Source organism: Schistocerca serialis, chromosome 7 (assembly GCF_023864345.2).
Source record: "Schistocerca serialis cubense isolate TAMUIC-IGC-003099 chromosome 7, iqSchSeri2.2, whole genome shotgun sequence".
NCBI lineage: Eukaryota > Metazoa > Arthropoda > Insecta > Orthoptera > Acrididae > Schistocerca > Schistocerca serialis.
Window position 1 is genome coordinate 589464438 of NC_064644.1, and position 25172 is coordinate 589489609.

The 25172-nt window shown below is 42.4% G+C and overlaps 1 protein-coding gene and 1 non-coding gene across 2 annotated transcripts in view; one reads left to right on the forward strand and one right to left on the reverse strand.

The window, feature by feature from the left end:
• The window catches only part of LOC126413267 (dipeptidase 1-like), a 218110-nt gene that overhangs the window by 107794 nt on the left and 85144 nt on the right, over positions 1-25172 (reverse strand). The window lies entirely within an intron of this gene.
• On the forward strand, positions 22644-22718 carry Trnas-cga (transfer RNA serine (anticodon CGA)). The gene has a single exon. It is a non-coding gene; the product is annotated as a tRNA-Ser (tRNA).

Genomic DNA, 25172 nt, shown 5'->3' on the forward strand with positions numbered 1-25172 from the left:
TTCGTAACTAAGGCCTTTAGCCGTGTGTATTCCTTAAGGCAATGTTTGGGCCTTCAGCTATGTTGTTTTTAAATTTTTTTAAGCGCATGTGTGATTAAGTGTTTTTAGCATCCCGTGGATTTTCTGAATGAATAAACCGAAAGTTGTTATTATTCCTTTCAACTTACCGCTGCTAATTTTTTTCTGACGTAATAACCGTCATCGAGTGCTACGAACAGTGGAAAAGATTGAGACAACGTAGGGAGTAAGGAAGTAAGTCTTCCCTACTCTACGCTGTCCATGGACTCATAGAAAATGATAGTATATATTTTCTTTCTGTCTTTCTTTTATCTGTCTTCTGTAATCCTCTACATTCATACCTCCACCGCGGTTTCTGTCTGTACGTTCGAGCTAGTCTCAGCAGTGGTGTCGGAGATTTGATGTTTTGTCAGATTCCTCGTGAAATGGATGTACGGGAAAATCCCACTCATCGCTACGTTGGAGATACTGTATCCCATCGTTCGTGCGCCGACTATAACACTACGTTCAGTCTCACATAAATCTTGATAACCTGCCATTGTAGCAGTAGTAATCGGTCTAACAACTGCGCCAGACGTTTGTCATCGTATGTAGGCGTTGCAGAGCGGAGCGCCGTCTTCTGCCTGTTTACATGTCTCTGTATTTGAATACGCATGCGTACACCAGTTTCTCTGGCGCTTCAGTGTTCGGTCGGAGGCAGCACAGAAGACTTTATCATCCCTCCAATACCTTAAAGCTCTTTCCTTGCATCTCACAGAGGTTTACTATATTACGTTATAGACGAAGCCTAAAAAAAAGAAATACCTTTGTTGTGAAAGCTTCCCTTATTACTTCTCTCGCGTCTTTCATATACCCAGCGACCGCTTTTTATAAGACATCGTCCTTCTCTAGGAACTGATTCGAGGATATCTCGCCGGCCGAAGTGGCCGAGCGGTTAAAGGCGCTGCAGTCTGGAACCGCGAGACCGCTACTGTCGCAGGTTCGAATCCTGCCTCGGGCATGGATGTTTGTGATGTCCTTAGGTTAGTTAGGTTTAACTAGTTCTAAGTTCTAGGGGACTAATGACCTCAGCGGTTGAGTCCCATAGTGCTCAGAGCCATTTGAACCATTTGAAGGATATCTCTTCGATTTGCCACAGCTTCGCCACGCGTGATGGGGCAGGAGGTCGACGTTCGTCGAAAAAGAATATTTTTGCACATAATTCAAACTTCAAATCAAACGTTTAGCGTCACAAGGGCTCTGTTTTAAGAGAACGTTGCACGTCTCTCAGTCAGTGTTCGTCGTCAATTTGAGAAATTTGTCCCTCGAGTAGAAGCAAAAAACAAGAAATGGGATTACGTGTGCTCACTTACGCTGTTCGTCTTACCTATCATTCAATGATCTTTGTTGACTCAATATGAGCTCCTTACACAGATACAGAGTATTCTACTAGAGGAAGTGTTGTATAAACACATTGTATAGCGTCCCCAGTGAAATAATAAGAAAACACTTAAAAAACAGTATTTATAAAGAAGAGACATTTAAAAATTGAATTATATATATATATATATATATATATATATATATATATATATATATTATAATTTACCCGTAAAATAATAATAATAATAATAATAATAATAATTTCTTTCAAGTGCAGAGAAATATAACAAAATGATCTAAAGAGAGGACAAGATACGCTCTTTTGTTAATTTTTAGTCGTCTTCACTTCTTCTCTTGTCTTGATTGCGTGTAGACGGACATCTTGCATGTGCTGGCAAATGTAAGCATATCTGTAGTAATTAAGCATATAATATATTGATTTAATATTATTGTGCACTTTTAATTTGTAAGAGGTGATGGCGATTTCATGTCTGCCTTCCTTTGAATTAACCTGCATTCGAGTAATTTACAGTGCAACAATCGCAGCGGCCGATGCAGCCAATGACGCCATTACGTGGCGATATTGACTTATAAAAAATTAGCGAACAACTCGCCCGCTATTAACGTAATATCCATTTTTCTCCACAGCCGCCCGACGTTGCAGAAAATACGTAGCCTTAAGATTCTTAATTCAAGTACAACAGCCGAGGGCCAGAGCCAGGACTCCGACTACAATGCAATGGTTAACGGAGGTAAGAAAAAATACTGTCGAGCGTGTGTGGGCCGCAATTGTAATTAATAACTAAAAATTTTTGCTTTATAGTGAACTGACAAGCCGAGGAAATTAATATGAAAAGTTTATTCCATTGTTCAACTTATATGCTCATGTCTTAAGATTCAGCGAGTCTAACATTCATTAATGTAACAAATAATTTAAGATTAATATTGTTAAAAAGGAGAACTTCACAAAAGCATTTAATTGTAAATCAAAATTGAATGAAATATCAGTTTCATTAAGGCCCACCACGTAAGTCGGCAACAATCAACATACAATAATATATTAAATTGCGACGGTCGACGGACGCGAGGTACTGGTAGACAGACTTATAATTTACAGCGGCACCACCCATGAACAAAAGTTACTCAGTGTCCAAGAATTAAGACTCGAGCTTTCGAACATGCTCACGTACTTCTTTGTCAAGAGGTGGCTGACTGCGCGGACCGATGTGCTTCTCTTATGGAGCTGTGGTGTGGCGCACTGTTGGTCACAGGTGCAGCGTTGTTGCGAGCAGATGAGCGAAATGAGCAAGGAAATAAATCGTGCGGAATGCTACAAACTGACTGTTCACGCAGCACAAAAAAAACTGGATACCAACGGGGAGTTGCAGTTTTTGTAGCAGTCTCCTTGCTCTTACTGCCCAGTAATACTGGCCCTGCTAAGAGAAAGAGTCAGGGGGAAAGTGGGACGAGAGGGAGCGGGGTGTGAGTGAGGCGGTGTGGCACTCATTTCACTACGTCAGTTCACCAGGCAAAGTATTAATCTGTCTCTCTCAAAAGAGCAGAACGGTGGCTTTGGAGCGCTGTTGAAGTAACAGAACTGGCACCACGCCATCATGAGACCTCACGTCAGAGACGTTAAGTCATGCGAGTGTGGTGGTACGTGTATGCCGTTCTGTTGTGTGGAATCTGCGCAAGTAACATGGGTTGACGTTCAGAGGTGCCAGAACAACATAAAGAGATGACTTATTTGTAGGTGCAGATATTGTGATCATTGGTATCGTAATACACTGCTGGCCATTTAAATTGCTACACCAAGAAGAAATACAGATGATAAACTGGTATTCATTGGACAAATATACTAGAACTGCCATGTGATTACATTTTAACCCAATTTGAGTGCATAAATCCTGAGAAATCAGTGCCCAGAACAACAACTCTGGCCATAATAACGACCTTCATACGCCTGGGCAATGTGTCCAACAGAGCTTGGATGGCGTGTACAGGTACAGCTGCCCATGCAGCTTTAACACGATACCACAGTTCATCAAGAGTAGTGACTGGCGTATTGTGACGATCCAGTTGCTCGGCCACCATTGACCAGACGTTTTCAATTGGTGAGACATCTGGAGAATGTGCTGGCCAGGGCAGCAGTCGAACATTTTCTGTATCCAGAAAGGCCCGTATAGGACCCAAAGCATGCGGTCGTGCATTAACCTGCTGAAATGTAGGGTTTCGCAGGGATCGAATGAAGGGTAGAACCACGGGTCGTAACACATCTGAAATGTAACGTCCATTGTTCAAAGGGCCTTCATTGCGAACAAGAGGTGACCGAGACGTGTAACCAATGGCACCCCATACCATCACGCCGGGTGATACGCCAGTATGGCGATGACGAATACACGCTTTTAATGTGCGTTCACCGCGATGTCGCCAAACACGGATGCGACCGTCATGATGCTGTAAACAGAACCTGGATTCATCCGAAAAAATGACATTTTGCCATTCGTGCACCCAGGTTCGTCGTTGCGTACACCATCGCAGGCGCTCCTGTCTGTGATGCAGCATCAAGGGTAACCGCAGCCATGGTCTCCAAGCTGATAGTCCATGCTACTGCAAACGTCGTCGAACGGTTCGTGCAGATGGTTGTTGTCTTGCAATCGTCCCCATCTGTTGACTCAGGAATTAAGACCTGGCAACACGATCTATAACAGCCATGCGGATATGATGCCTGTCATCTCAGCTGCTAGTGATACGAGGCCGTTGGGATCCAGCACGGCGTTCCATATTACCTTCCTGAACCCAACGATTCCATATTCTGCTAACAGTCGTTGGATCTCGACCAACAAGAGCAGCAATGTCGCAATAGGATTAACCGCAATCGTGATAGGCTACAATGAAAGTCGGAAACGTGACGGTACGCATTTCTCCTCCTTACACGAGACATCACAACAACGTCTCACCAGGCAACGCCGGTCAACTGCTGCTTGTGTATGAGAAATCGGTTGGAAACTTTCCTCATGTCAGCACGTTGTAGGTGTCGCCACCGGCGCCAACCTGGTGTGAATGCTCTGAGAAGCTAATCATTTGCATATCACAGTATCTTCTTCCTGTCGGTTAAATTTCGCGTCTGTAGCAAGTCATCTTCGTCGTGTACAATGTTAATGGCCAGTGGTTTATGTACGCACTTCAACGTGTTAGTGGGTTTTTCTCTGTGTCAAACAGTCTTCCTGCCGACACGTCACATAATTTACTACCTGGTGTTTTCCGCACGGTCGTAACTGCACTCCTGAGCGCGAGGTCGCAAGTCCAATCTTTAGTGAGGCTCATTCGAACTGCTTCAAATGGCTATGAGCACTATGGGACTTAACATCTGAGGTCATCAGTCTCCTAGAACTTTGAACTACTTAAACCTAACTAACCTAAGGACATCACACACATCCATGCCCGAGGCAGGATTCGAACCTGCCACCGTAGCGGTCGCGCGGTTCCAAATTGAAGCGCCTAGAACCGCTCGGCCACGCCGGCTGGCGGCTAATTCGAAAGTGTTGTGTTAACAGTAATTAAGATAGGAAAAGTTTTAGCTGGTAACGACCCACCACGTGCATAAGGAGGGCGACAGAAACTTAGTGTCCGGGAGGTGCAGAGATCGACCTTCTGTGGGATGTATGTGTTACATTTCACGATATGGACATGGTCAACATTCAAGAAACGTTCAAAACAAACCATTAACTTGCACCATGAAAACCGAATGAAAAATGCAGCGCCGCAGTGATCACAAAGGTTCGCACCATCAAGATCGGAGGCTAACTCCTTGGGAGCTACGTATCGTGGGTGCGGCTTTCATCTAGGAATCCGGTCTGAAAGAATGCTCATAGGATCATATTGGTGTAATGGGGTGATGAGAATTGATGAAATGTGTCCCCCAAGTTTATTGACGGTTATTTAGGTATCTCTGCCGATAGATCTCCCACTTCAAAAAAGAAGCTTACTATGCAGGTTTTCAACAGTAGACTAGGTGATCTTTATGCAAAAAAGGTTAAGTGAAGAAGCTTACACGTTGTACCTTCCGATTTCAAAGTTTATTTCAATCTTTTATAATTTTCAAATCGATTTATTCTGGGTAACGGCAAACGATTGGCTTGCTCCACATAAAGAAGAAATTGCGAATAAACATAACAAGAAGCCCTCTTGCTTGACGAGTAAGATTAATGTAGACAAGCAACAACCCCACAAAAAAAAATTATGAGCGGGTAATTAATAAAACAAATATTATTTCCTTAGCTTCTGAAAGTGCTCTATTAGCCAAAGGGCTTTAATATAATGTTTGACCTAGGATTACAGAAACAAAAATCATGGAACATTTAATAATAGATCTTAAAGTCGGTTTAGAGGGGGCGAAAACTGCCATAAATAGGCAAACACGCATAGCCTATTAGTTTTGAATAATTTTAGAAAATAATATAAAGAGCAGTCAAAAGGATGGTAATACACATAAGACAATAAAAAGTATCAATCAGAAGTTAATACATAACGATGCCATAGTTACGAAAGCTGATAAAGGGAATTCGATAGTTATTTCCACTAAAACGGAATACATAAATAAAACAGAAGCGTTCTTCGATCAAAATGGGATTTTCCTACTTGATACAGATACTACTCCCGTGGTGCAGAAAGAAATAAGGGTTGGGCTTCAGAACACTAAAAAGTTAATAGGCGAGTTTCGTAAAAAGTGGCTTATCAATATAAATCCCAAACCACCTAAGATGAAAAGTCAGTTTAAGATTCACAAATGTAATCATCCGATCCGCCCAATCGTAGATAGTACCGGGAGCGCCTACCACAAGTTAGGTAGATTTCTGCATCAGAAAATAAAAATTAATTATGTGTTTGCAAAGAATTACGCCGTTAAAAATTCTACAGAGTTAGGCAAACGGTTGGAACGCGTAATGTGCTCTGAAAACTGTAACTTGGTGTCTTTCGATATAACAAGTGAATACACCAATGTTCCGGTGGACCAAACCCTCCAGATTTTAGGAAGTAACTTGCACCAATACAAGAAAATGTCGGAGAACGAAACAGATGAGTTAGTGAATCTTCTGCGTGTTGTGTTGAAACATAATTACACTCCTGGAAATTGAAATAAGAACACCGTGAATTCATTGTCCCAGGAAGGGGAAACTTTATTGACACATTCCTGGGGTCAGATACATCACATGATCACACTGACAGAACAACAGGCACATAGACACAGGCAACAGAGCATACACAATGTTGGCACTAGTACAGTGTATATCCACCTTTCGCAGCAATGCAGGCTGCTATTCTCCCATGGAGACGATCGTAGAGATGCTGGATGTAGTCCTGTGGAACGGCTTGCCATGCCATTTCCACCTGGCGCCTCAGTTGGACCAGCGTTCGTGCTGGACGTGCAGACCGCGTGAGACGACGCTTCATCCAGTCCCAAACATGCTCAATGGGGGACAGATCCGGAGATCTTGCTGGCCAGGGTAGTTGACTTACACCTTCTAGAGCACGTTGGGTGGCACGGGATACATGCGGACGTGCATTGTCCTGTTGGAACAGCAAGTTCCCTTGCCGGTCTAGGAATGGTAGAACGATGGGTTCGATGACGGTTTGGATGCACCGTGCACTATTCAGTGTCCCCTCGACGATCACCAGTGGTGTACGGCCAGTGTAGGAGATCGCTCCCCACACCATGATGCCGGGTGTTGGCCCTGTGTGCCTCGGTCGTATGCAGTCCTGATTGTGGCGCTCACCTGCACGGCGCCAAACACGCATACGACCATCATTGGCACCAAGGCAGAAGCGACTCTCATCGCTGAAGACGACACGTCTCCATTCGTCCCTCCATTCACGCCTGTCGCGACACCCCTGGAGGCGGGCTGCACGATGTTGGGCCGTGAGCGGAAGACGGCCTAACGGTGTGCGGGACCGTAGCCCAGCTTCATGGAGACGGTTGCGAATGGTCCTCGCCGATACCCCAGGAGCAACAGTGTCCCTAATTTGCTGGGAAGTGGTGGTGCGGTCCCCTACGGCACTGCGTAGGATCCTACGGTCTTGGCGTGCATCCGTGCGTCGCTGCGGTCCGGTCCCAGGTCGACGGGCACGTGCACCTTCCGCCGACCACTGGCGACAACATCGATGTACTGTGAAGACCTCACGCCCCACGTGTTGAGCAATTCGGCGGTACGTCCACCCGGCCTCCCGCATGCCCAGTATACGCCCTCGCTCAAAGTCCGTCAACCGCACATACGGTTCACGTCCACGCTGTCACGGCATGCTACCAGTGTTAAAGACTGCGATGGAGCTCCGTCTGCCACGGCAAACTGGCTGAAACTGACGGCGGCGGTGCACAAATGCTGCGCAGCTAGCGCCATTCGACGGCCAACACCGCGGTTCCTGGTGTGTCCGCTGTGCCGTGCGTGTGATCATTGCTTGTACAGCCCTCTCGCAGTGTCTGGAGCAAGTATGGTGGGTCTGACACACCGGTGTCAATGTGTTCTTTTTTCCATTTCCAGGAGTGTATATTTAACGTAAAAATATATTCCCAACTGTGTGGACTGGCAATGGGAAGCCCGCTGCTTGGCATTCTGTCTGAAATTTTTCTAAATCACTTAGAATGTCGTTTTTTCGCCAGTAACGTAGACATCATGAATAATATAACCTTTTACGCAAGATACATAGACGACATACTTCTTCTTATTGACGGTAACCAAAACGACATAGACCAAGTTTTCCTAACACTTAACGAGCTCCATGAGAAGATTAATTTTACACGTGAAAACGAATCCTCTAACAGATTGTTAAATTATTTAGATCTTACCCTCACTATAGTAGATAGCCACACTGCGTTCAGCATTTTTCATAAAAGTACATACTCTGATAATATCATACCGGCCGATTCCGCCCATTCGCTAGCTCATAAGTTAGCTTTTCTTCATTCCAGTATACATCGTGCCCTGACAATTCCCCTGTCTCCAGATACTTTAGAATCTGAATTAGTAACGCTTGAGGAAATTGCTAGAAGTAATGCTTACAAAGTTGACTTGGTGAGGCAAATGTACAACAAGAAACTAAATAAAATAACACGTCCTCCACATTAGATGATGGGGGAGAAGGTGAACCTGCTGCCATTTTATCTATTCCCTCCATAGGCAGGGTTTCTTAGAATGCTTAAGAATTATGAGTTTAAGGTAGCATTTTCAAATAATAATAATCTGAAAAAAAAGATTTTGGTCAATACACTGCAAGCATCACATGACAAACATTTCGCTCTGGGGTTTATAAAATCACCTGTGTGCATTGCCCGAACTATTATATGGGTCAAAAAGGCAGAGCCATTACAACTAGATATAAGGAGCACATTCCAATCAAAAGTGCTGACGGCACACGAGGTTCCTCCTTCGACGAACACCTGATCCAAATGACATATGCGCCTAATCCCCTAACCAGCACGGTCCTAAAGGTAATAGATTAGACATCCCAGAAGAACTGGAGATTTTTAAACATCTGCAATTTGATAAGACGAACACCTGATCCAAATGACACATGCGTCTAATCCCCTAACCAGCACGGTCCTAAAGGTGATAGATTAGACATCCCAGAAGAACTGGAGATTTTTAAACATCTGCAATTTGATAAGGATAACCTAATTAATGATTAACTTCAATTAAAAAACACGAAATTTTTGAATGTTTTATGCCATTTTTTAGATTATAATTGAGCCATGGTAAGAATTACTGTTTTGAAGAGCGCGCCGCAGCGCGTAGTGTGAAGCAGTCGCCCTCCGTTTCTGGCGGTGGCCTGTTCACGTGCATGTAAGGGGCGCTATTAGCTCGCCAATCAGTCAATCTGGATCAGCCTCGCGTCCCCAGCTTGCTAGTCCGTCTCTCGTCCGAATTTGCTAGGCAGTTAGTGTCTGTTTTTCGTTCGGAGTGCTACTATGTCTGTCGTTCGGATCAACCTTTAAAGCCGGAAAAATGAGAGTCTTTCCACTCCGCCAGTAAGAGAACTCAGCGAGTGGTCGCCCAGTCGGGGCTGAGTTTGTGCATCTGAGTCTGCGCGTTAGGTCGCCAGTCTGCTCGAGTTTGCTCTGGCAATGGTCATTGGCGGTTGGATCGATCGGTTGGTCGGTCGCGCACTGAGACACAAGATGACTTCTCCGCCTGGAGCGTCGACGCGTGTGAGGTCGCCACGTGAGTCCAGTGGGCCGCGGCGTATAGCGAGGCGTAGTGACTTCGCGGTCGACACGAGAGCAACAGGAGTCAACCCACGACATCAGTCTGGCCGGTGCGAGCTGCGACGCCGTTAGACGGAAGATCGGCGCGCCTTCCTGCGTCCGTTAAAGCGGCTGGCAGCGGATGGTTCGGGAGAGCGATTTGGGGTTCTGCGCCAGGTCTTCTCGAGAAATCGTAGTTTATTACAAGTTAAGTGACTGGTGATATGTTATTTGATTTACTCTTGTTAAATTCTACTTGTTTTCTTGGTGAGGTCACCAGCCGTTTTGCTTTGGGGTCGTCCCACCATTCTTCTCCGTTTGCCCATCCGCGGGAAAAGGTTGTTTATAAACTGGGTGTTCCGTTTTTCCCTTGTGGAGTAGGGGCGGGTTAGAGCAATCTGCAGTTCGGGTTGTTCGGTAATCTCCCTATCAATGTACCGTACGTTAGTAGCTGCCTCTGTCATGTTTGTCGGATTTGGTGTGTTAACGAATTTATTGCTTGGAGTGTAATGGCCTAATACCTGAAATATGTTTTGATCTTTCGAAGCTTTGATATTATTGGGTATGATCTTGAGAGGCGGTATCTGTGTACTGTAGAGCATCTTAACTATTGTTTGGCCAACCTTGTAGAATTTTATATAAGATTGCATTTCACAGCCTTTTATTTAAATTATCATTTTAGTATATAAAGTTGCCACCCTTTCACCGTAAGACTTTTCTTAGAAGTTAAAATCAAGTTGCACCTTCGGTGGCAAGGTTAATATTTTAATTGTTAGTGTTTTGTACCATTTCTATCCCTCCTACGGGGGGTGCATAGTTTGTGTGCTTGTGTAAATTGTTAAAACTCTTAGTTCAAAGTTATCTGGTGTGTTGCAGATTTGCACCAGTGCAGTCTTTCAGATTCTGTTGTAAGCGGTCGTAAATACGGCCGTGTCAAAAGGGAGTGGCAAGGTTCTCTGCCCAAAAGCTCATACAGTCAAAACTTGTTTATTTCTGACTCTGAATAAATTGTAACTTTGATATTTAGAGGGTGCTTTCAGATTATAATTTTAAATCTGTTTCTTTTAAAAAATGCTTTTAGGCACTATTAAAGTGAATAAAATTCCCATTTGTTAAAAGGAATTTGGTTATGATTTCATCAGTTACTCCCTGGCAACTACTTCCATGCTTACATAGTGTGATTAAATGTGTTAATGTTCTTGATGAATCGTCAGTAAATAAAATAAATTCTTAAGAACATTCTTTGAAAGTAAATCACGGTTCAATAATGACCACATAATGTTTGATTGGCAGTATTTCGGTGGCGGTGTGACATAGATGGTCGGTGTTTGATGTACTTTATTTTAGACAAGCCTTAAGGTTGTGGCTAGCATATTCATATAAGTGGTTACTAGCCGACGAGTGATAAAATTTAGCCTCAGGTGACAAGATGAATTTTAGCTGGTCCATCTTGACCTTTTGGGATTTAATTCCCTTTACATTATTTGTAGTTGCAATCCAAGAATGGCTCTGAGCACTATGGAACTTAACATCTTAGGTTATCAGTCCCCTAGAAGTTAGAACTACTTAAACCTAACTAACCTAAGGACGTCACACACATCCATGCCCGAGGCAGGATTTGAACCTGCGACCGTAGCAGTCCCGCGGTTCCGGACTGAAGCGCCTAGAACCGCACGGCTACCGCGGCCGGCAGTTGTAATCCAGAGAAGACTTCTTCCTTGTCCATTTATGGCATGAACATGGGTATATTAATAGCTATCTTTTATTTCTTTTTGATTCTTCCCTGTGAAGAACATGGCGTTTTCCCATGTCAAGTGTCCATAAAATTTTCCTGTGTGTCTTTTCGGGTCAAGCACGTTTTATCATATCTATTTAACAATAGCCTTAAATATGAGGCGATAATTCTCTTTTGTGGCGCGTAGTGAAATTGATCTGTCGGTCGATAGAGTATAAGGGCGATGAAAGGGCGTTTTATCATATCTATTTAACAATAGCCTTAAATATAACAGGCGATAATTCTCTTTTGTAGCGCGTAGTGAAATTGACCTCTGTCGGTCGATAGAGTATAAGGGCGATGAAAGGGCGTTGGCGCAATTACCATATTTTTTACTCGTAAAACATGAAGTGGCGTTTTTCGTTCACTCACGCGTTATTTTTAGTAATAAGATAAAAAAAATCTTGATAATATTCATCATTTAGTGCGTGTCAGCAATAAGAAGTATATCTACATCAACTGATAAAAACACTTACTAGACCATCTGTTCAAAATGGTTCAAAAGGCTCTGAGCACTATGCGACTTAACTTCTGAGGTCATCAGTCGCCTAGAACTTAGAACTAATTAAACCTAACTAACCTAAGGACATCATACACATCCATGCCCGAAGCAGGATTCGAACCTGCGACCGTAGCGGTCGCTCGGTTCCAGACTGTAGCGCCTAGAACCGCACGGCCACTCCGGCCGGCCTAAACCATCTGTGTACAGGTTAACTGAGATTATTACATTATGGTGTTTACATACTACAGTTTCGCTGTTTAATCTCATATGTCATCTTTCATTAATAACGATGGGTGCGTTATGCAGCATTCGTTGTGAAAGTGCCGATATATTCTAATAGTGTAAGTCGGGGTAGGATGTTCGAACTTATATAAATCCATGCATAGTTTGTTACATTTTAGTCATAACCCTTCGAACTTAGACAAATCCATGCATAGTTTGTTACATTTTAGTAATAACCTGGTGCAGAGGCTTTATGTTTAAGATTTTCAACCTTTCTATAAGTTATTCGTTTTAAGATATAACTGCGTTGGGCTTTTATCTTTGACAGTCATGGTCTCGGTTAGACATGCGCAATGTTCCCCTTCATGTTGATTTTCGGCGCGATATCTAGTCCTTCTTACTTTCACGTGAGCTCCCAAGGCCCACCACAAGGCGTTCATGGAGACGAGGTGCTCGCCAGAGCTTAAGTCTTCGTTTGACTTAGTACTTATGTGCAGCATTTTTAAAATGTGACTACGCCTATTCAGGCTGTTTTAATTTTATTTCTAGACCATGCCCTTTAAGACAAATTATAGATTCAGGTATATCTTCTGAAGAAGGCTCAATTATTTGGACTGAAACTTAGGTAAAGGTTGGTTTCATTACCGCAATCGAGGTTGATAGTTTCTTATACATTGGAATGTGATAGTATGCAACCGAATGGAAAACTTTTTGTTGTGGAGCTTATCATAAAACTGATTTTCATTAAGGTGTAGCTGCCGATAGTGCGATAATATGTTTTATAGGCATGGAAGAAATAAAAATCCAGAAGTTGAGTTTGTACAGTGGTTCCAGGTGGTATGAACTGTAATGTCACACACTTTTCGGGAGGAATAGCTTGCTCTAAAGGAGTAATAGTCAAGCAAAAGCAACTTATTTTCAGCAGCTGTCGACCAAGTGCTCACACCATAGTTGTAGTCCTCTTACTCGCTTTTGCTGTGACGTAAAAATTTCCTGCTGCCCTTGCAAGAACACGTACACGAGAATGAATCGTAGGGGGGAGAGCAGCCCAATTTCTCGCAGCACTGCATTAAGGCACTGATGTTGTTTGATCTTGACGCACATCTCTTGGTACCCTCAATTTCCTGAGCTCATCTCAGACGCATTTCCTCTTCAGATCCCTATTGGTTGGAGTTGAAAACAAATTCCTTATTGAGCGATAAGTTTTTTTACCTCATCTACCCATTATCAGGCCGATTCCGCAGTTTGCTGTACATCGTCAAGCTTGTTTGCAATTTCGTCATGTCATGTCTTCCATATCTGCAACACTGTTTGAAGTTATGCAACAATCCACTGCTTCCCTCGAAATCATTGTAATTTGTTGCGCATACCGTATTAGGTCACTATCATGCACATCTTGTAAATTGTATCGAGTATCCTTGAAACGTTCAAAGAACAGTTTCTGTAACAAGTGCGCCTTGTCTTCCCTTGAACAGCCGTAGTCTTTCTTATGCAGTGCACGGTCGTACTGCTGCGGACTTATTCGAAATCTGTTTTCTCTTTTTACTATGCTCTACGCTGCGGATTTGTGGCTCTCTGTCCGACAAGGATCATGCGCGTGGCTCGACACCTGTTTCAGTATCAGTTTCGCTTGTTAAGCATGTATCGTCATCAGAGTACTTCTCGTGCGTGTTGTCCGCGTAGTAGAGTGTATATGACACCATGCATGCCACGGACTGATCTTGCAGAAACGCTAATGTGTCATCTGCCAATTCTTTCTCTCTCTGCAAAAAGGCCTTGGATTCCGTTCTGAAGAAAAGTCAACTATGGCAACTGTTGTTGTCGATATGATGGAATGTCGGCTTTGTTTGTACTGTCATTGCTCTGATTTATGTCAATACCATTAGCACTGTAGCGACTTGCTAGTTGACGGGGAACTAGCAGTAGTGGACAGCCTGGGTGGCTGACTAGTGGGATAAGGATATCATTTAGAACAAAGCGGGAATTATATCAAAATGTTAGTAGTCACAATCAAGCTACGGCAGCCCATTACAAACGGTATAGTAAGTTGCTCAAAAATGTTATTAGGAAGGCAAAGAGTATGTGGTATGCAAATAGAATAGCTAATTCACAGGATAAAATTAAAACCATATGGTCAGTTGTGAAGGAAGTGTCTGCTCAGCAGCACAAGGTCGATGATATAAAGTCAGTTCGCAGTAAAAATATTTCTGTTACTAATAAATCAGATATAGGTACAGTATTTAACAATCATTTTCTGAGCATTGCTGGTGAATTAAACAAAAATTTAGTTTCTACAGCAAATCATAACTTTCTTGGCGAATGCCTTTCCGAGATTGATGTCTGAAATACTCCTCTGTGATAGAGACAAGAGGGAGATTGAGTCAATAATTAAATCACTGAAGACTAAGGACTCTCATGGTTATGATGGAGTGCCTATCAGAATATTAAAGTACTGTGCTGCACATGTTAGCCGTGTATTTAGCCATATTTGTAATTTTTCCTTTAGGAATGCTCAGTTTCCTGAACGATTACTCAGTAGTAAAGCCGCTTTATAAAAAGGAGAAAGCGATAATTTAGACAGTTTTAGATCTATTTCTATGCCATAAGTGTTTGCAAAAGTCATTGAAAAGGCTGTGTATGTAAGGATAATTGATCATTTTATATCATACGATTTGCTATCAAATGTACATTTCGGCTTTACAAGTCGTTTAACAACTGAAAATGCTATATTCTCTCTTCTCTGTGAGGTACTGGATGGGCTAAACAAAAAGTTTCGAACGCTAGGAGTATTTTTTGATTTAACTAAGGCATTTGATTGTGTTGATCACAAAATATTGTTCCAGAAGTTGGACCATTACGGAATACAGGGAGTAGCTCACAATTGGTTCACCTCGTACTTTAGCAACAGGCAGTAAAAGGTCATTATTCACAATGTTGATAACGGCTGTGATGTGGGACCTGAGTGGGGTAATGTCAAGTGTGTGGGGGGTTGGGAGTGCCCCAGGGATCAGTGTTGTGGCCGCTCCTGTTTCTTATTTATATAAATGATATGCGCTCTAGTATTATGGGTAACTCTAAAATATTTATGTTTGCTGATGACAGTAGCTTGATAGTAAAGGATGTGGTGTGCAACATTGATTCAGTTTCAAATATTGCCGTACATGACCTCTGTTCATGGCTTGTAGAAAATAAACTAACGTTAAATCACAGTAAAAGTCAGTTTTTACTGTTTCTAACACACAATACAACAAAACCTGACGTTTTAATTTTTTTAATTGTAGAAAATAAACTAACGTTAAATCACAGTAAGAGTCAGTTTTTACAGTTTCTAACACACAATACAACAAAACCTGACGGTTTAATTTCACAGAACGGGCGTCTGATTAGTGGAACTGAATTGTTCAATTTCTAGGTGTTCAGATAGATAGTAAGCTGTTATGGAAAGTCCACGTTATGGATCTTGTTCAAAGACTTAATACTGCCACTTTTACTATTCGAACGGTACCAGAAGTGAGTGATACTTCCACACGAAAATTAGTCTACTTTGCTTATTTTCACTCACTTATGTCGTATGGTATTATATTTTGGGGTAATTCTTCCCATTCTACAAGGATATTTTTGGCTCAGAAACGGGCGGTTCGGGTAATAAGTGGTGTGAGTTCACGAACCTCTTGTCGACCTCTGTTCACGAGTTTGGGTATTTTGACATTGGCCTCTCAATATTTATATTCCTTATTGTCGTTTCTTGTTACCAATATTAGTTTATTCCCAAGAATAAGCAGCTTTCACTCGGCTAATACACGGCAGAAATCAAACCTGCATTTGGATCGGACTTCCTTAACTCTTGTGCAAAAAGGTGTGCAGTATACTGCTGTATCTAGTTTCAATAAGCTGCCACTCGAATTCAAAAATCTTAGCAGTAATCCACGAGCTTTCAAATCTAAACTGAAGAGTTTCCTCATGGGTCACTCCTTCTATTCTGTCGAGGAGTTCCTTGAAAAATTAGGCTGATTCTTATTGTATTGCTGATAGCGTTTACTTAAACTTATGGACTGACTTTTTTCAGGTTCATGAACATTTATTTTTATCTGTTATTATTTTTATGTTGTAATTTCATGTACTGACACGTTCCATGACCTTGGAGATTTGCTCCTCAATTTGGTCGTACGTAATTTGACGTGTAAATAAATAAATAAACTAAGCAGTTCAACTACGACCTCCATAGCCTCATGCTGTGTTCATCATTGGATACCTCCATTCCCACCTCCCTTTGCCATTAGCAGCCAATGCAGACAATGTAGCCAATGTAGACAATAAGTGGGGCGTCGAATGCCATAAATATCATTGGCGTTTTGAGACCTCGCACTTACCGGGTACCTCGTAAGTGGACTACACCTGACAGTATAGACTAACTGCTTTGCGTCCACGCATCTACACTTTAGCACCTGACCTGTTACCCAGGGGAAAATAAGAATTAACGGCTTGCTCTTGCCACATGTACATGCAGGTACTAACGAACTTACAACCTACTACTCCTAATAGCTATAATTATTAGTCTGAAAATGAAGTAAATACTGACGTAATGGTGTTCAGTACTGTCCTCAGACACTGAAATATCTGCCCTTATGCTCCTAGTACCCTGTATATTGGGGCGGCGTAGCTCATGTAGCAGCAAAGCTCACGGCGCACAAATTATCCAGACTATATTCACCCAAGATTTGAGAATGAGAGCGCTTAGAGTGTTCCAACAAGCTTTACACACAATTTCAAACCTTTTCTAGAGCTTTGCACGCTGACACCCCACACAAAATAATGAAAGGAAAAATTTTATCGCTTACTTCATTTTTGCTGTTCGTGCAGTGAAACTTCAGCACCAGGCATGGTATTTTAATTTACTTTTTTTTACCGTTTTATTTCTTTACATGTGTTATACATATAGGGGTTTGGTTCTCTAAAGAATCTGGGAGGTGGGGGTTGTCAAGGCTAGAGATGGTGCTTTCCTCTATTGTTCTATCCACTGTGCTTATTTCCCACATACGAGGGGGGACCCAAAAATAAGTAGAATTTCTTTCTAGAAAGCATATAATTCATTGTTTTCAAATATAACCTTAATCTCCTTCGAAGTACTCTCCATTAGCATTAATACACTTGTCCAAACGTTCATTCCAGTCTTCGAAGCACCTGTTAAATTCGTTCTCTTTGATACCTGCTAGCACTTTCATGACATTGCATTTTACGTCTTCCACATCCGCAAAACGCTTCCCTCTCAAGTCTCTTTTCATCCTCGGGAACAAGAAGAAGTCCAAGGATGCTAAATCCGGCGAATAGGGCGCGTGGGTCAAAGTAGTCGTCTTCGTTGAGGCCAAAAACTGGCGAACGCTGAGAGCTGTGTGCGCGGGAGCGTTGTCGTGATGCAGGAACCACACGCCAAAATCCCACAAAACCGGACGTTTTCGCGACAAACTTCTACGAAGCCGTTTCATAACGTCCAAATAGAATTGTTAGTTTACTGTCTGGTTTTCAGGGACAAATTCAGAGTGTGCGATCCCTTTGATGTAAAAAAAAAAAAAAAAAAAAAAAAAAAAAAAACAGATGAACATCGTTTCACATTCGATTTCACTTGTCTAGCTTTTTTTGGTCGAGGTGAGCCAGGTGACTTCCATTGTGATTACTTTCTGGATCGTACCCATAGCAACATGAGTCATCACCTGTAATGATTTTCTTGAAAAAATATGTGGATCATCTTTGAACGCATCCTTCATTTCGAGACAGGCTTGAACGCGATGATCCCTTTGATCTCCAGTATGAAGATTCGGCACGAATTTTGCTGCCACTCTTCACATCCCCAAATCGATGGTCAAGATGCGCTGAATTGAGCTCCAGGACAACCTGGACAAGTTCTCGAGTTGGTCGATTGTCCTGATTCGATCTTCACTGATGAGCTCACGGATTTTGTCGATGTTGTCATCTCTTCGAGCAGCTGAAGGTTGACCGGAACGAGGCTGATCTTCAACCACCATTTCTCCCTTTTTAAACCGAGAAAACCATTCGTACACTTGCGTTTAACTAAGAGCATGGTCTTTGTAGGCTGTCTGAATCATCACAACAGTTTCTGCTGCATTCCTGCCGAGCAAGAAACAAAACTTCACTGCCGCTCGTTGTTTGTAAGAACAAGCCATTTCCTCGTGTCACGTCTGCACTGCACGCACACTCGAAGAACTGCCAAAGAAACCGCACTTCTCACTGTTGGGTGACGCTGCGTGGCAGAATGACTCAGCAGAGCTCCTACTACAGCCCTCTTGCGGCGCAACCTGTTACTACAAGTACACGATGTGCATCATAACGATTCCGGTTACTTTTGGGTCGCCCCTCATATACGCTTGCTAATCCCACCTCAGTGAACGTCATTCGTCGAGTACTATGCCAGACCACTGCTATATATGTGCTGGCATAAGCTGTCGCCAGCACACCAGTGAGCAAAGATGTAGCAAGAAGATCTGTAATATGCGCTGGGTCAAGCGCGCCTATCAGGAGAGAAGCCAGAGACAGACTCGCAAGCAACACGCCGCCAACGCCCTGTAGACCGCAAGTATTTAGATCGCCGCCGCTGACCAGAGAGCCTCAGTCTCAAGACGGCCACAGTCACTAGCTCAGTCACTATCCTAGTTGGCGTTTGTCAGTTCACATCACCGGCTACGAGAGTGTATAGCGACTGGAGTAGTGTTTATAGCGGGACATGTAGTTCACCATCATTGAGGCTAATGTGGACTAGTATTTTAGGACTTGTACCACAATACATGGACTCACTCAAAGATAAGTAGGTTCCTGTTGATGTAAATAGAGAACACTGTTAATACATCTGTGTAGTTTTGTCGCAAAAAGAAAGGGACTGCCCACCAAACAACATCCTCTCCCTTGATTCCTATGGTACAAGACTCAACAGTGGCGACAAGAATACAACAATATATGTGACACACACAGCTCGAGGCAGTCGGTCAGCACCTGACGATGAAGGTAAGGAATATCTACGACAGCTCTGTTTTAACTCAGATACGACATAAATGAAACAAAGACAAACATATTTTTCTGATGAAGGGGAATATCCCAAAGTGGCTACATAACTCATCTCGATTTTCCTGACAGACTGCGACTTTTTCATCGCTGCCGAAAAACGAATTACCGCATGATATTCCACTTTACCAGTAAACTATTCCATTTTCTTTTGGCTGCTCCTAGCTTCTAATGCACATAGGTAGGTGAACAATTTTTCTAGCTCTCATATTGCTACAATCCTTCACGAATAAACTTTTATTATAACAGTATCTATGAAAAGTTTGATGTTTCATCTGTCATCGTGTACCAAATAATTTCTAAATTGATTTTCTCACTGTATACCTGTAGCTACGTCAGTGTTTTCAAGATTCTGTTTATAACAACGTAAATGGTTTCCTTGATGAGGAGAGACAGGAGAGAAACCCCTGTCCCTTTTAAAAGTCGTCAGGCGCATTTTCTCTGGTGTTCCGGCAGATATTTGCTGTTTCCTTTTTTAAATGTGTAGCTGCACTCATAGAAAACAAATATTGTTCATCGTGTCTGTCATGCTGGGCGCAATGTCGAAGGAATGCATCAGTTAGTTCCCATTACGAACAAAATGACTGTTAAATCCTAATTTTATGTGCCCATTCGATAGGGCGGTCCCAGATTAGTCTACGTCAATACAGGACATCTCACTCAATCCTCCCTCCAGCACATTGTAGAGCGTCTCAAATAATTTATCATCAATACACCTCTACATGTGAACCATTTGTAGCATGAAGAATATCGAGTGTATATTCAATTTCCTGCCAAGTTCTTTGTAACATTTCCTCTGTTATTGTTGCAACCGCATTAGGGATACGATGGCGCAACGTAGGAATATCGTCCACTTTGGTCGCATACATGAGGTCCTTCACGAATCCCCACATGAAGAAATCAAAGGCACATTGTCGGGTGAACGTGGTGGCCAGGCAATGGGTCCTCCGTGTCCGATCCAATGACTGGGAAATTTCCTATCCAGGAAATTGGGAACAGCCGTTGACCAATGAGGCTAAGCTCCTCTTGGGTTGCAAGTCTTGTATCTGAGGGTACACAAACTGCTCCAACATGTCCAGATACACTGACCCATTCACTGTTTGTTCAGCAAAGAAGAACGGTCCAACAATCCTGTTGTGCATTGGTCCCCACCATGCGTTTAGTTTAGGGCTATCACGAACATGTTCAGTGAGAACGTGTCGATTTTGCGAACCCAAAATAGGAACAGTATGCCTATTAACTGTTCCTGATAGATGAAAGGTTGCCTCATCTGAGAATAAATATCTTTCCAGAAAGCTGGCATCCATATCAATACGCTGCAGCATATCCGTAGCAAATTGTTGTTTGCGTGGTTTGTTGTTGGGCGTCAGATGTTGTAGGATTTGCACTTTGTAAGTACACGTACGAAGTCGCTGGTGAACTACACGATGCAATATTGATAGACGTGCATCATGTTGCTTAGATGCTTGACGAATTGACACGTGGGCTTCTGAGAAACGTTTGTCTGATATCCTCCATTGCCTCTTCTGAAACTCTGTAACGTGCACTTCCAGAATGTTTCAGAACACTTCCTGTTACCAGAAACTTCCTATACCATTCCTTAATTGTTTTCACATCAGTTGGATGATATTCATACACACGACGATAATTTCTTTCCACAGAAATCGGCGACTTTGTTTCTGCAAACCGTACTACTGCTTGCATGCGCTGCTGTGGATTCGCCATGTTCACTTCATGCGACAGTACTGCACTCTGGCGACAATACTTGGCACTTCTGACGCGGGAATTTTAATTCTTTGAGATGCTCTACAATGTGTTGCATTTTACATTGTATCTGGTTTTCCTCTCCTGGGTCCTTGAAATCAGGGAGGTTTGAGTGGGACACCCTGTATTTGTTCTACTAGAGTGTATTATCAGGGACAGTAAGATACGATGGATAACGAGTACATCAGCAGCAACTGAGCAGCGCTGCTGCATGGCGACAACAGTGAGTGCGGACCAAGGTGGTGCTGTCACCGCTGAAGTAGTGGCTATTCTTCGTGTTTCACTGTCCCTGTTAACGCATATCAGTAGAACAAATATCGCAGTAGACAGTATGGGACCGCTCTATCAACTGATAACGTGCGATTCAGCTTTAAAATCATTTTGGTTATAGCAGAAGCAAGGCTTCCCGTCGACACCGGGAAACTCACGAAATTCGTGATGAGTAGTATTTGTTGGGTTGCGACCTGTGCCTTTGGAACGATCAAACACTGGGGTGAAAATACCCTCTCAATAGTTTCCAATTGGGAACTCTTCGGTCCCACTCCCAGATCGCTGGGATTTGGATGAAAGGAATGGAGCTTAACAATGGAACGGACTTCAAGTATAGTGTCATGGGGGGAAAATAATATTAAGGAAACAGAAAAAATAGAACATATCTGGGACATTATTGGAACATGATCTGAAACCCTTTAAACGCCAGTTATCTTCTAGACCTTCACACAGCTCTTTCTCTGAAATTCAATCGATTACAATAGAAATTTTGAAGTCCTTTATAAAATACATACCTCCCTGCTGCGAAGTAGGGGTGAGTGTTGAACCCATAGGAACACAAGATTTTTTTTGTCGGTACTTCAGTGTAGAAGCTGATTCTAGAATCAGATGAAACAGTACGCATTACCGGTTTCTGCCATATTCTACAGTATTTGCTGTTGTTAGCATTTGTTGATATTTTGTGTTGTACACAGTTAAGTCCTGAATTATATATTAAAGCTATTTTGAATATACTGTTAAATCTACAAGTATAGAATTTTATGATGAGTAAAATGTCATACATTTTTTTAAAACTATTTACAAAATATTTGGACAGTTGAGCCATAGCTCGTCGGTCGTGCACGATCCTGTACCTTGAAAAAGATGAAGATATTTTACCATAGAGCAAGTTACATTTGCAAATGAAGAGCTTCTTTAAGGTCTTAACAATTTTAATTCTTTTTAAAATGGATTCATTCGTTAGTTTCCAATAACCTCTATTTTAAAATGCATTTAACTTGTAATTGGTCTTTGATAATACTTCTGCTTAGTTTGATTTCACTTACTGATTATTGGTGTCTTGTAGAGTAATGATGTAACGATAGACATGAAGTTAGGGAGAACTCTGCTAACAGCCGGTAAAACTGTTATTTGTTAAAAAGAAAATGGGTTTTGCTGCCATAAGCCGCATGATCAGGTACAACTACGTTAAAAGATCATAGGTGTTTCCATCGCTCCTACTCACAATTTGCTATTCAGAGAGTATCGTCAATTGACTACGATGAGTGAAAGGTAAAGAAGACTTGATCCATTCTTTGAAAGTCTTCTTTTTCTTTCAGTCACCATAGTATTGACGATATTTATTGAACAGTAAATTTTGACTAGGAAAGGTGGGTATGAGTATGGGCAGAAGTAAAGCTGTGAGTAGCGGGCGTGAGTCGTGCTTCGGTAGCTCAGTTGGTAGAGCAGTTGCCCGCGAAAGGCAAAGGTCCCGAGTTCGAGTCTCGGTCGGGCACACAGTTTTAATCTGCCAGGAAGTTTCATATCAGCGCACACTCCACTGCAGAGTGAAAATCTCATTCTAGATCTTTTGATGTTGTTGCACCAGATGACGCGGTGTTAGGCCGAGAAACCGGTTTTCTTTTCTAATAAATAACAGTTTTACCAGCTGTCAGCGTAGTTCTTCCTAACATCATGCCTTTCAACAGCTGGGGCTGCCCGGAATATAAAATAGTTTGTAACAGGGAGATTATTCAGTACAATATTGACATTATTTTATCGACTAGAACGATTTAACTCTGAATCAAACATTTGTTCCTGGATACATGACCATGTTGTACCTTGGAACACGCTTTCACATTTGGAAAAACCTTAATATTTTGGAGTAACTTTCGTATTTTGAGAAAATGACTGCATCACGTACAAAGCGAATGTCGTAATTTAAAAATGGCCTTACAAAATACGAGTATATCAAACTTCTGCTACAGGGTTGGCTAGAGTCGGAGGTCTCAAAAATTTTCCACAGTACAACGCTCTCCCCCTTTCGTGGACGTTACCGAATAAATCCGGCACGTTGATTTGTGTTGTTGTGGAAAAGGCTTTTTACTTACTTGCATTTCATGATAAACGTCTAGAGTTTCTGAAGTTTTCTTAAGTACAACTTGTGATTAAGCATTACTTCGTTATGCAGCGCAAACGAAGACCTGTTCACGAAATACGCTGTCATTTCTGTATGATACTTAGCTTCCAAAGACGAGTGTGATTTATTGTCTGGTACATGTACATAATCATAAGACGTTTGAACTGTGAATTTACTTTCAAAATCTCTTTCTTAAAGAATTTACTTTATTTACTGGTGATTCATCAAGAACATTAACACATTTAATCACACTATGTGAGCGTGGAAGTAGTTACCAATTGGTAACTGATGAAACAAATTACAAAAAATTATTTTCCAATAAATGGAAATTTTATTCCCAAAACCCCCTTTTTTTAGAAAGAGATTTAAAATTATAATCAGAAAGCATCCTCTAAATATCAAGTTACAAGTTATCCAGAGGCAGAAGGAACAAATTTTTGACAGTATGAGCTTTCGGGCTGAGAACCTTGCGCTCCCTTTTGACACGGCCGCAGACACGACCGCTCACAACAACCTCTGAAAGACTACACTGATGCAAATCTGCAACACACCAGATTACTTTAAACTAAAAATTTTAACAACTGACACAAGCACATAAACTATGCACACCGTAGGAGGGATGGAAATGGTACAAACACTAACATTAAAAGATTAAATTGCCACCGACGGTGCAACTTGATTTGAAAAAAAAAAAAAAAACCTCTTACGGTGGAAGGGTGGCAACTTTATATACTAAAACAACCATTTAAATAAAAACCCATGAAGTGCAGTCTTACATAAAATGTACAAACATGCTCTACATTACACATATACCGCCTCTCAAGATGATAGCGAAGATAAAAACATATTTTAGGAATTCGGCCTTTACACTTTAGGCAATAAATTCGTTAACACCGAATCTGACAAACATGACAGAGGCAGCTATTAACGTATGGCAGACCGACAGACAGACACTAACTGCCTAACAAATGTGGACGGGAGATAGACGAACAATCTGGGGACGCGAGACTGACCAAAAAAACAAGTAGAATTTAACAAGTAAATGACATCAACATATCACGAATCACTTAACTTCTAATAACTGCGATGTCTGGCGAAGACTGGCGCAGCAGCCCCCAAACGCTCTCCCGAACCGTCCGCTGCCAGCCGCTTCAACGGACGCAGGAAGGCGCGCCGATTTCCCGTCTCACGGCGTCGCAGCTCGCGCCGACCAGACCGATGCCGTGGGTTGACTCCTGTTGCTCTCGTGTCGGCCGCGAAGCCACTACCCCTCGCTATATGGCGCGGGCCACTGGACTGACGTGGCAACCTCACATGCGCCGACGCTCAAGACGGACAAGTCATCTTGTGTCTCATTTCGCGACCGACCAACCGATCGATCCAACCGCCAGTGACCATTGCCTGAACAAACTCGAGCAGACTGGCGGCCTAACAGATACTAGCACACCGGACAACAGACAGACCAACTGACCAGACTCACTCCGACTGACATATTGATCGACTGCCCTGCTTTTCTTTCCTTTATTAATATTCAATTTCCCCCGAAGGGGGCGGGCTGGCAGCAGCTTAGTACGGTGCTCTACAGCCTACAGACTTTTTTAAAAACGGAAGAAGAAAAGAAACAAGAAAAACAGGCGATAAAACGGTGACTTAAAGTGTAAAATGGCGGAAAAATGCGAAAAGTTAAAACAGAAAGCAAAGGGGTTGGCAATGTTAATAAAATACACAGGAATCAGACAAGTATCATAGTAGACACACAATTAAAAAAAACATGGCGACAGTCTGGTTTCTGTTCGCAAGAGATAAAAAAATTACACCCAGCGACAGTACG